General features: G+C 42.6%; 1 long non-coding RNA gene across 1 annotated transcript; it reads right to left on the reverse strand.

Moving 5' to 3' along the window:
• Window positions 1-1,368: 1,368 nt before the first annotated feature.
• LOC309366101 lies at window positions 1,369-6,332 on the reverse strand. Its single transcript, XR_014166504.1, has 3 exons — window positions 6,245-6,332; window positions 3,987-4,107; window positions 1,369-1,496 (listed from the first exon to the last, which is right to left on the reverse strand). It is a non-coding gene; the product is annotated as an uncharacterized lncRNA (long non-coding RNA).
• Window positions 6,333-12,777: the final 6,445 nt, after the last annotated feature.

A 12,777-nucleotide genomic window follows, 5' to 3' on the forward strand; every position in this document is an offset into this window, starting at 1 on the left:
ATCATTCCTTTTTTTAAAAAAATTCTTTTTATTAAGCATAAACACAACATAAACTCCCATCATTCCTGATTATTGGTCATACTGGCTGGATCTTATGGGAGCTGGAGGGCATGACCAGGAGATTGGAATTGAAAGGACTCACCACATCACTGGCAGTCTGGGTTGTGTTCAAAGCTTCTGCCCTTTCAAGCCCCGGAAGGAGCTGGGAGGAGCGATGCAAAAACAGGCACCGCTGAAACAAAGTCAAATATGAGTGCCTGGTGCCTGGGCCAATTATCCCATTCATGAATGGGCTTTTAAATAACTCCTGCCATTTTGCCAACTCCGTCATTCCACATATCACACATTTCCCCCATTTGACTAATCAACATCACATCATCCACACAATGGAAAAGCCACACCCAGAAGTGGCTTTTACGTTGTGTGAGCTAGCTGCTGTCAGGGACCGTGCTGAGGAGGGCTGCACAGAGGAGGAATGGTAGGAGGCTCCCCCTGCTCCTGATCAGGATCTTGAATCTTCCCAGGAGCAGGAGGACAGTATAGATTTTGAACAGTGGTTTGCAGAGGGGCATAGTTCAGAAGGCAGAAGCTGAGAAGAAATGGGTGGGGAACAGCTAGGAGGAGGAGAACTGGGAGGGAGAGAAAGTTAACAGACTCACTGTCGTTAGAAAGCGTTCATCTACTCAGCCAAAGGTCAAGGAGAGGAGATAAGGTGGCAGCACAGAAAGCACAGTGGTTGCGAGACCAGGTGGCAAGACACGGTAGTGACATGTGTGGCTAGGGAGTTAAGGGGTGGAACTCTTAATTGGAAGCACCACCATTCCTAGGAAATGGATTCTTTGTTCTCTCGCTGTGATCATTAAAATTTCTAATTGGTAAGAAGACTCCTTTTCCTTTGTTCTACTTATCTACTGCCAAGATGGGAAGGAAGCCAATTCCCTGAAGCCAGACAGCTACTGAAATGATGGGACACACACACACACACACACCATCTTCCCTTCAGATCAGCAGATGCAAGGTGCATACAATGTGAATATAATTCTGCTGCAACAGGAACTATTCCATCAGATTTGGCCATTCGGTGCAATCTAGCTCATGTAAACAAGGTGGGAGATTTCGCAACCGAGTTCAGTGAAGTATAAATGGTAAAACATTAGAATTTGGGCTGCTCTTATTCAGAGACAACTTGCAGGGTCATAAAAGTGTCACTATCTCATCTGTGTGCTTTAGGTCCATTGGCATGTGGTTGTACAGGGGGTGGGGAATAAAAAAGGAGTCAAAAGAAGCAATCCATAATCTTCTCATTCGCAGACATGAACAGATCCATTTCAGTTATGAAGTTGCATTACAAGTTGTTTTTATTTAGGTGGGAGGCAATCACATCTCTCTGTGTAGTAAAATACCAAGTGTGTGGTCCATAGAAGTTTCACAGCGGCAGGAGGCAGTGAATTCCAAGTAGGCCATTGAGATGTGGCCAGGCGGTCGCCAATTAACGCCTGCACAGATAAGGAGGACACAGAGAGACATATTTTATTCTGGAAAAATTCGACTCTAGAAAGTAAATTTGGTTCATATGAAACGTACAGTCATTCCCTGACCAGCTACAGAAATGCAAAGAGGCTCATTCAGCAAATCCCCAGCTGTTAAGAGCATATGGAAAGCCTGCTTGGATCTGACAAACGATCCATCTAGTCTATCATTCTGTTCTCACAGTGGCCAACCAACTGCCTATGGGAAAACCACAAGCAGGACCTGAGCAGAGCAACATCGTCCCCTCTTGGTATTCAGAAGCTTATTGCCTCCGACCATGTAGGCAGAGCATAGCCACCATGACTAGTAGCCACGATACGGTAGCCATTGTTCAAGTAAGATGAGTGGAAGAGCACTAGATTCAGCCCACTGTTACGAATAGCCAACAGGTAATATGTTCCTGGTCCAAGTTGCATCTTCAGATGTCTAAAAACTCATGTGTTATATCATACCTTGGTATATGTCTGGCAAGGGATGACATGTACTGGAGATTTCCTAAGGATGTTTTTAGCCATTGGTTTGGTTCACAGTCTTTAGACCTTCGGGGAAATTGCTCCAGATATCTGCAATGGAGTTCCACTGCAGAGCAGAGTATTGCGGGGGTGGGAGTGGGACTGATAATCTGCGATTTATTTCTTTTTTATAAAGTGACTAATAAATGGATTACTAAGGAAAATGATCTTTATTTGGTGCACTTTTATCAAGAGTACTATCACACTGGAGGTTCTTTAGCTTCTTAAACTTTTCTTCCTTTCTCTTTCTCTATTTACTCTCTCTCTTCTCTTTCTTTATTTTTCAATTTCTCTCTTTTAATTCCCTTTCTTCCTTTTACTTTATCTCTTCCTCTTTGTTTGTTTGTTTGTTTGTTTGTTTGTTTGTTTGTTTGTTTGTGTCTCTCTCTCTTTTGCCTCTGGGTTAATGTTTTAATTTGGTTTTTTTTAAAAAAAGAGAGAGAGAATAATCTTTGTATTTTTCTTTATAAACTGTATTATTATTGTTATTTTTTAAAAAGTACATCCCTTCATTTTTTACCATAAAAATCAATAATCATAATCATAGATACATATGTATATGACCTGCATTAAATCAGCAAGGGGTCTTGATTTGCTATTGTTTAACGATAGTAAAGAGAAAACTATTTCCACCAAATTAGGCTGCTGAAATAAATAAATCTAACCAGAAGTGCATTCTTTTTGTCCTTCCACCAGCAGGTGAAAATTTTCTTATTCCAACAGGCTTTGGGGGGGGGGGTTCATTGTTTTCATGAAAGGACTACTACTATGATGTTTTTACTGTAATTATCTCTATGTTTATATATTCTATATTCAGTGATACCTCGGTTTTCAAACACAATCTGTTCTGGAAGAGCATTTAAGTTCTGAAACGTTAAAAAACCAAAGCATTTACTTATGGAAAACTCGGTACGGAAGCCACGTGGCACATTCGACTTCTGAAAAGTGTTTGATGACTGAAGCATTTACTTCCTTGTTTACGTCGTTCGAAAACCAAAACGTTTGTCAATAGAGACATTTGAAAATCGAGGTACCACTGTATTGTAATTCTATTAGAGTTTAATTGCTTCTTAATAATCCCTTCTCAATGTTTTTAGCTGTTTCTATTTCATTTGTAAGCCACCATGAATCCCTGCCATGGAAAATGGTGGGAGAGAGATATAATAATAATAATAATAATAATAATAATAATAATAATAATAATAATAGGAGGAGGAGGAGGAGGACTATGAGCTCAGTTCAGTTCTGGTGCTCAAAACACCTTCTGAGCTCAAGATTCTTTAATTCTAAGCGTATGATTTTTCCACCCAGCTCTCATTGGTAGATTATGGTGTTCTAGTTAAAAAAAAAGTACTGCCAAAACTTAAAATCTGCCCACCCTGTCATAACAACAACAACAACAACAACAACAATAATAATAATAATAATTTATACCATATTTTTTATGGTGTGCATTCAGGTTCTGTGGGGGACACAGCTGTGGGACTCGTGTCTGTCCCATGAGAAGCACAACAGAGAATACATCCAAAACTATTTTGTGGCTGTTCACATTACATTTATTTTTTTTTTGCTTTTCCCACAGACACAGGAAGGTAACCCCAAGTGGTTCTAGCAACAGGTAAATTGTCTTCCACGGCAACCACTACACCATTACTGAACTCTCTGGGGAATCCCTGAAAAGCTTCAGAGTATCACAGTTCAGAAACTATTACTCTAGGCTTTCCAAAGTTTTGTAAGTTGGATATTAGCTAATGGGCAATGAGAGAGTTGACTCAAATGCATGGATGCTGTCTTCCATAAATTCACTTGGAGGCAGTCTGCTTTTCACTGGCAAACAGGGGTGCCAAATTGAGTACTGATGGGCACTGAAGGGATCTTGACCCTGGCTCCTACGTTTGCAAACATGTGCCTTGTTCTCTTTCAGCCAGAGATCTTTGCTCTCACCTGCAGCAGGCAATCTTTCTAGCACAATTCCCGATGCGCTTGTAGTCACCAGGACATCTGCGCCTCACACATTTTCCATGGGCTTCACGACACTGCCTGGCATTACCGATTCTAGAAAATCCTGCAGACACAAAGAGACACAAAATCAAGTTGGAGCAGAACTGAGCTCTTTGCAGTTTGAGGCTTCGGCATAAACAGACTAGCATCTCCTATTATTTTAGCATTGTCAAGTACGACATAGTCAATTTTATTTATTTAGCTTGTATGGTAAAACTAGGGATGTTAGAGAAGTCTGGTGAAAACAGAAATGGAAGCAGAAATTGCCAATGTTCATTCATTTACCTCATTCTAGAATGGAAACCATTCCAACGTAGGGTTGCCATATTTCAAAAAGTGAAAATCTGGACACAAAAGTTGTTTCTGAGCTATTTTTAAGGAAATTTGCCAAAACAATAAACACTTCTGACATGGGTTGACAGACACCCGGGTTTCCCCAGATATTTTTACTGATTTTTGGAAAGTCCACACAGGCACCATTTCTGACGGACGAATCCTGGATATGTCTGGGAAATCCCAGACATATGGCAGCCCTATTCCAACCAATATGATAGATAGATAGATAGAATATTTATTTGCAGCGGCTACTAGCCATAGCAATAAAGTAAAATGTACTGAAGATAGAGGTAAAAACCTAACCATAAAAATACATTTTGGGGGTTTACATCAATATTCAAATAATAGATCTTATTCTCATTGCCCCTGCTTGCACTTTTTGCTGTCACCTGATCATCTTCATCTGCTAAAAGAAAGGACACAGTAGCAATGGTTGAGTGACCCGGCTTGGACAATAATAGAGGGCTAATAACCTCACTCCTCAAATCCTTATAAAGAGTGCAAGCCAGAAGTACATGAACCACTGACTCAATACAGTGGTACCTCGGGTTAAGTAATTAATTTGTTCCGGAGGTCCGTTCTTAACCTGAAGCACCACTTTAGCTAATGGGGACCTCCTGCTGCTGCCGCACGATTTCTGTTCTCATCCTGAAGCAAAGTTCTTAACCTGAGGTACTATTTCTGGGTTAGCGGAGTCTGTAACCTGAAGCATCTGTAACCTGAAGAGTATGTAATGGGGTACCACTGTACTTCCATCTCCACAAAATTTCCTTATTGTGGCCAGGTTATTCTGTCGCTCGATATGACATAGGTGCTGTCTGATTAAATTATTTGCTTTACTGAAGCCCTGTGTTAGTAGCTGCTGTGGTGATAAACCAGAAAAGTAAAGCTTTTGATTGACAATTTTAGTCCAAGCACTCTCATGCTTGTTATTTACTGTTGTTGTTGCTTTCAGTCTGTCCACATTAGGTAACGGATCACATCCCACCCATCCCATTTGCACTGAGATTCTTTGCATTGAGGGAAAAAAATGGGATAGAATAACACAATGGCAACATAACTTACCTAATTTATGCAATTATGGAAATTTGCTACAACAGACAGCAAGATGGTGTTGCTGGACTACAACTCCCATCAGCTGCAGACAGTTGTCCAATGGCCATGGCATATGGGAGGTGGAGTGCAGCAACATCTGGAGGACCACAGACTCCCTGCTAAATGACAGAAAAATGTATTAAGTGAAGCTTCCCCCACCATTTAATTTTCACACCAGGAAAAGCTTCAGCTACTAAATTTCTGCAAGCTAGACTCACTGCATATGTTTGCAAGGACTTGTCCAAGACTGAGCCATGGCTTAGTGGTCAAGGATTTGCCTTGCAAACAGAAGGTCCTGGGTTCAATCTCCAGGTAGGGCTAGGAGAGACTCCTTCCAGAAATCCTGGAGAGCCACTACCACTCGGTGTAGACAATAATGAGCTAGATGGACCAATTGTCAGTAGAAGGCAGCTTCCTATGTTCCTAAGACAGAAGCTCCTTCCCATTCCACAATCAGAAGCTTCTGGGCTAACAACTGAATCTTACTTCAACACTGGTAGCAAAGATAGTGTTCCCAACTGCACCTCAGGCATCAGGATATACTAGGCAGCAGCAGAGGAGAATGACTATGGGCCTCAGGAGGAACACCTGGGAGCTGCTGTTGATGCCTCCAGAATTTGTGAATATCCTCATACAGTCTCATCTTCATCCCGTCCTCTACCAAAAGTTCTTACCTGCTTCTCGTCCACATGGGAGTAAGTCCTGTCAAATCACACTTGATTTTCAGAGAGTTTATACAGAGACAAGGGTTTTGAAAAAGATGGCATTACCTGGAACCACCAGCATCATCATGCAGAGAAGCCCAAAAACAAGGTGAAGGAGCCTCATGGCTGAAGGTTCAACTGCAATCTACCACCACTGGCAACCTGAGATGGAGAAGGGATGTGATGTGGATATTTAAAGGCTTCTAGAGATGGTGACATACCAGGTTGTTGCAAAAAGGGGAAATCCAGACTTGGTTTTGCAAGCTCTTCATGTCAACAACCTGAGGCCATTTCACAGACCCAGCATTTCACCATGTTAGGGGCATCTCCAATGAACTACTGGTTCGCATTAGAGGACTACAAGGTGGAGATCTCCCTTAGCATTCCCATCTTGATATTTTACAATGCATCTTGATATTTTACAACCCATCTTGATCATTTTTTAAAGAGATGTAGGGAATGTCATCAGACTAAATGTTCTGTAGAAGTTTAACCAGTCCAAAGACTTCCAACAAAGTCTCAGCACTACAAAGATGTAGAGATGGCCACCAACTTGGATGGCTTCAGAAGAGGATAAACAAATAGTAGTAGTAATAATAATAATAATAATAATAATAATAATAATAACAACAACAACAACAACAACAACAACAACAACAACTTATTATTTCTACCCTGCCCATGTGGCTGGGCCTCCCCAGCCACTCTGGGCAGCTTCCAACAAAATATTAAAATACAGTAATGCATCAAACATTAAAAGTTTCCCTAAACAGGGCTGCCTTCAGATGTCTTCTAAAACTCTGGTAGTTGTTGTTCTCTTTGACATCTGGTGGGAGGGCGTTCCACAGGGCGGGTGCCACTACCGAGAAGGCCCTCTGCCCGATTCCCTGTAACCTGGCTTCTCGCAGTGAGGGAACCGCCAGAAGGCCCTCGGAGCTGGACCTCAGTGTCTGGGCAGAATGATGGGGGTGGAGACGCTCCTTCAGGTATACTGGACCAAGACCATTTAGAGCTTTAAAGGTCAGCAGCAACACTTTGAATTGTGCTTGGAAACATACTGGGAGCCAAAGTAGGTCTTTCAAATGATGGGGGATAATGTCTACTGACCCTAAGGACCATGTACTCCCTCCATTTTCAGATACAGTTTGCCTCTGAATACCTATTGTTGGGAATTGCAAGTGGCAAGAGTGCCGTTGCTCTCAGGTCCTCCTTACAGGCTTCCCATGGGCATTCAGTTGGTCATTGTGAGAACAAGATCCTGGTCTAGATGGGGCTTTGGCAGGGCTCTTCTTGTGTTCTTATTTTGTTCATAAAATTCCTAACCACCATCGCCGCCACCCCCACCCGCCTTCGCCATAAGGTGCTTGGGTTCTTAATGGAATCAGTAAAAACAGAACAGCAAAGGTCACAGCAAAGGGACCTAACAGGAAACCAGCTGAAAGATGGGGCTATCTCAAAACATTTTTGCCCTTTTTTATTATGCAACCTCTCACTCAATGACCTCCAGGAATGCCCTCAACCTCTGTTTCTATGGCCCAGAGCTACTGCTGGGGATTTTCAATGCAACTTCCAAAGAACTGGTATGCACCAACTGGCTAGAGTAAAACTGTGTTGTGCAACAACATCTGCAGCCTGTTGGAACAGGATGCTAGACTAGATGGTCTAATGGCTCTTCTTATGCTCCTACAGTCTTTGCAAAAGAGTCTGGCAGGCACCTACTGTTGTCATCAAACATGTCTCGGCCCAAATTATTTATTGGACTCCAAAAGCCCAACAAATTACCTTCTAGACAGCCTATTCGTTCATCTTTTTTAGGAATAATGAATCAGATCAGTCATATCGCACTGTCCTAGTGCTAAGCTAACCCGTATAATGTTGTTGTTGTTGTTTAGTCGTTTAGTCGTGTCCGACTCTTTGTGACCCCCTGGACCAGAGCACGTCAGGCACTCCTGGCTTCCAGCGCTTCCCGCAGTTTGGTCAGACTCATGTTTGTAGCTTTGAGAACACTGTCCAACCATGTCGTCCCCTTCTCCTTGTGCCCTCCATCTTTCCCAGCATCAGGGTCTTTTCCAGGGAGTCTTCTCTTCTCATGAGGTGGCCAAAGTATTGGAGCCTCAGCTTCAGGATCTGTCCTTACAGTGAGCACTCAGGGCTGATTTCCTTAAGAATGGAGAGGTTTGATCTTCTTAACCCATATAATAGTATCTCTAAATTAATTAGAGGAACAATATAAGGTAGGACTTTAAAATAGCAAAGCCCACCCCTCTGTCATGCTTGCACTAGACCTGCCAAAGCTATGTTTGCCATACAACACATTTAGTCAGAAGGAATTCCCATTGTATTGAATGTGGCCTCAAACCTTTGACCTTCTGTTCTCTAGTTAGGGGATTACCACACCCACACACCCACACACATTCACCTGTAATCTAGGAGGTTTTGGTTCCTTCTCAAAAGTTTCATTACCTCATCATCATGCAGGGCACCATTTAAAAAAGATTGTATTGTGTGACTTGATATTCCTGTTCTTCTTTTTTTTACAGGATACTGAGTCCTGGTAAATCCCCAAGGGGTAGGAAGAAAAATAACTAGCCATAGATAGCTCCAGGGCATGGTGTATGTGGTATGTGCACCGAGAGCCTCTGCTATGATGGAAGAAGATAAGCATACAATGGAGGTCTTGTTCCCTGATGAAGAGAGCAAGAAAGCCAGTAGCCCTTTGGACAGAGCTGTGAACAATTCAAGTTAGAATTGCTGTACAGTTCATCCTCACCATTCTGGCACAATCCATTAAGAATTTGACCTCCTTTTCATCCATGCATTTAAAATAGATTTAGGCCCCATCTGCACCCCATCAAAACAATTTATGCCACAATAAAACAGCAATTAAAAAACTACACTTAAACAACAGCAATAATAATTTTATTAATTATACCCCACCCATCCCCAGCCACTCTGAGTGGCCTTATTGTTGTTGTTTAGTTGTTTATGTCTGACTCTTTGTGACTCCATGGACCAGAGCATGCCAGGCACTCCTGTCTTCCACTGCCTCCCGCAGTTTGGTCAAACTCATGCTGGTAGCTTCGAGAACACTGTCCAGCCATCTCGTCCTCTGCTGTCCCCTTCTCCTTGTGCCCTCCATCTTTCCCAACATCAGGGTCTTTTCCAGGGAGTCTTCTCTTCTCATGAGGAGGCCAAAGTATTAGAGCCTCAGCTTCAGGATCTGTCCTTCCAGTGAGCACTCAGGGCTGATTTCCTTCAGAATGGATGCGTTTGATCTTCTTGCAGTCCATGGGACTCTCAAGAGTCTCCTCCAGCACCATAATTCAAAAGCATTAGTTCTTTGGCGATCAGCCTGCTTTATGGTCCAGCTCTCACTTCCATACATCACTACTGGGAAAACCAAAGCAGGCAGTGGGTGGCTAGGGATGCTCGCTGCGTAGGCGGCTAGCAGTGCCCCCCCCCCAACGCTCGCCACAAGGGCGACGAGCAGCTAGGTATGCTTGTCATGTGGTTGGCTAGCACTACCCTCGCAGGCTGGCTAGCCCTGCCCCCGCACCGCTCCAGGTGCCTGAGCAGGTACCTCTGCCTCTTATCTTAGGTAGCCAGCACTTTCTCATGTTCTCTCAAATGCACGATTCCACAATTTCTTTCTTTTTCTTTTTCTTTCCACATCGTCAAAAGAAATGAAAATAATCCACACTTAACAACCCAAAATTCTCATAATGATCTAAATTCTTTTCAAGACTAGAGCTCATCAAAGATGTAGGGAAGTTAGCAAACAGCTAAATTCATTCCTCAGCTTGGATCTTATAATTTAAAGGGAGGAGTTTTATCTCAGTTTTATGGGGATTGGAGAAAGCTTTGAAACCTCAGCTAGGTGCAAAGGAAAATAGGTTAGAATAAAGAAAAAAAGAAAAATATTATTCAAGAGCCAGTGCAATATATTTGCATTAAAGTTAAAGAAAATCACTATAAACGGCTCTATCAATGGTATACGACTCCAAATATAGTAGGATTTATAGTATGTATGATGGAAAACTATAGACATTTGAATATTAAGGGTGTATATGAAACACATTTGCTTAGAGTGAGAGATAGCAGTGGTAACCTGTTGAAACAGGTTAAAACTTTAAAAAAAACTAGGCATTCACTTCCAATATGACTCCTCCTGTAAATTCGCACTTAATGGAGTGGATACTTTTGCTCGGCCATTACCATATTTTTCGCTCCATAGGACGCTCCTGACCAAAAGACGCACCAAGTTTTTAGAGCAGGAAAACAAGAAAAAAAGAAAAGAAAAAGTGCGTCCTATGGAGCGAAAAATACGGTACTTGTTTCTTCTTCAACACAGGGAATCAAAACGTCCCAGCTGCACTAAAGGTCTTTAATGCTTTAATGCAAAGTAGGCCCAAAACTTCTGTATGGCATCCCATTATAGATTGGTGCAATTAACCAATCATTGGAACGCATCCAATCAAAATTTCTGTGCAAAATCCTGGGACTGCCAAATTGTGTGTTGTATGCAGCCATGTGTCTGGAAACAGGCCAAGGGCTTCTGGAAACCAAAGCGTGGTTCACCACTATAAAATTCTGGCTCCACTTACATTTTAAGTCTGATCCGTCTTCTTTAACTTTCCGTATGCTGGCGGAATCTCACCACTCCAAATGGTTGGCTGGCATTAAGAGCAGAAAATCAGAACCTGTGGCTTATCCTTTGAGTCGCTGCTTGTGCTCCCACAATTAGAAGCATTCCAGACATTCAAGCACAGAATAATAGAGATTTTATTCCAAACCCTTAGCAGCACAGCCAATAAAACCTGCTCCCCACTGGGGTTGAGAATTCCATCCTCATTTGACCAGGATGCTCCATATTTACATCTCCTTTATTATCCCCATCTATGCAGAGCTCTTTCCCTAGCAAGATTTAATGTTTTGCCGTCTGCAGTCTTGCAAGGTAGGTTCTTGAGAATCCCGTATTCTTAAATGGCACTGCCTTCGTGGCACAAAGCAGGTCCAATCCATCACACACATTATATATTTTTGCATAAAATGGGCAATGAAATAAAAGTATTTGCCCCCCTTATTGAAGGAGGGGGTCTATGGCACCAACTCTCTCAGGGTGACCTAAGGTAAAGGTAAAGGTACGGCTGACCCTTAGGTCCAGTTGCAGATGACTTTGGGGTTGCGAGCTCATCTTGCTCCATAGGCCGGCGTTTGTCCGCAGACAGCTTCTGGGTCATGTGGTCAGCATGACTAAGTTGCTTCTGGCAAACCAGAGCAGCACACAGAAATGCCGCTTACCTTCCCGGCGGAGTGGTACCTATTTATCTACTTGCACTGGCATTCTTTTGAACTGCTGGGACTGAGCAACGGAGCTGGGACTGAGAAATGGAAGCTCACCCCGTCGCGGGGATTTGAACTGCCGACCTTCTGATCAGAAAGCCCTAGGCGCTGTGGTTCAGACCACAGCGCCACCCGCGTCTGTTGACTAATTGTAGGAATGATGTTGTGGAGAATGTGTAAAGATTTTTGAGTGACGCCATGAAATTGCATCACCATATGTCCTAATAGCCATTTTTGTATCTCACGATGTCTGGACAGTTTTATCCTAAACTGCCTCCTTCTATGTTTTGTTATCTGTGCTGGGCTCCAATCTATGTATATGATGGTACTCTTACGATGCCAACAAAGGAGATTGATTGATTTACTAAGTGAGTGAGAGATGGGAGACAAGGAAGAAAAAACAGATATTTATTTTGATATTATAGGAATATGGTGACTGTTAATATTCTGTATATTATGCTTTAAAAGTGTATATTTAGCTATTTGGTGTGATAACTGTATATTGTGTTTTGAAATTTAATAAAGTTCAATACGTTAGTAATAATGTGAGTCTCTTGAGAGTCCCATGGACAGCAAGAAGATCAAACCTCTCCATTCTTAAGGAAATCAGCCCTGAGTGCTCACTGGAAGGACAGATCCTGAAGCTGAGGCTCTAATACTTTGACCACCTCATGAGAAGAGAAGACTCCCTGGAAAAGACCCTGATGTTGGGAAAGATGGAGGGCACAAGGAGAAGGGGACGACAGAGGATGCGATGGTTGGACAGTGTTCTCGAAGCTACGAACATGAGTTTGACCAAACTGCAGGAGGCAATGGAAGACAGGAGTGCCTGGTATGCTCTGGTCCATGGGGTCACGAAGAGTCAGACATGACTAAACAACTAAACAACAACAACAATAATGAGAAAAAGGAGGTGGTGAAGAGGAGGTGGAGAATAATAATGATTCATATCCAGGATGGAGCTTTGTCAAAAGGACAAAATAACACAAACAACCCAGAACCCCTCAACTAAGCACACTTTATAGGGAAGGGCCATAACTCAGTGGCAGAACATCTTCTTTCTTGCAGAAGGTCTCTGGCACCTTCACTTGGGATTGTGAGAGAAAACGGCCAGAAAGCTTGGAGAGTCTGACCTAAATGGGAAACTGCTGACAAGGCAGACAAGGCTAAGTTGGATGTACCAATGATCTGACTCTGTATCTGTTCCCATGAAACATTTATTCATAGCCAGCATAATTTTGAAACTGGGCTTTTTA

The sequence above is a fragment of the Podarcis melisellensis genome (genome assembly GCF_964234715.1).
Source record: "Podarcis melisellensis genome assembly, chromosome: 3".
NCBI lineage: Eukaryota > Metazoa > Chordata > Lepidosauria > Squamata > Lacertidae > Podarcis > Podarcis melisellensis.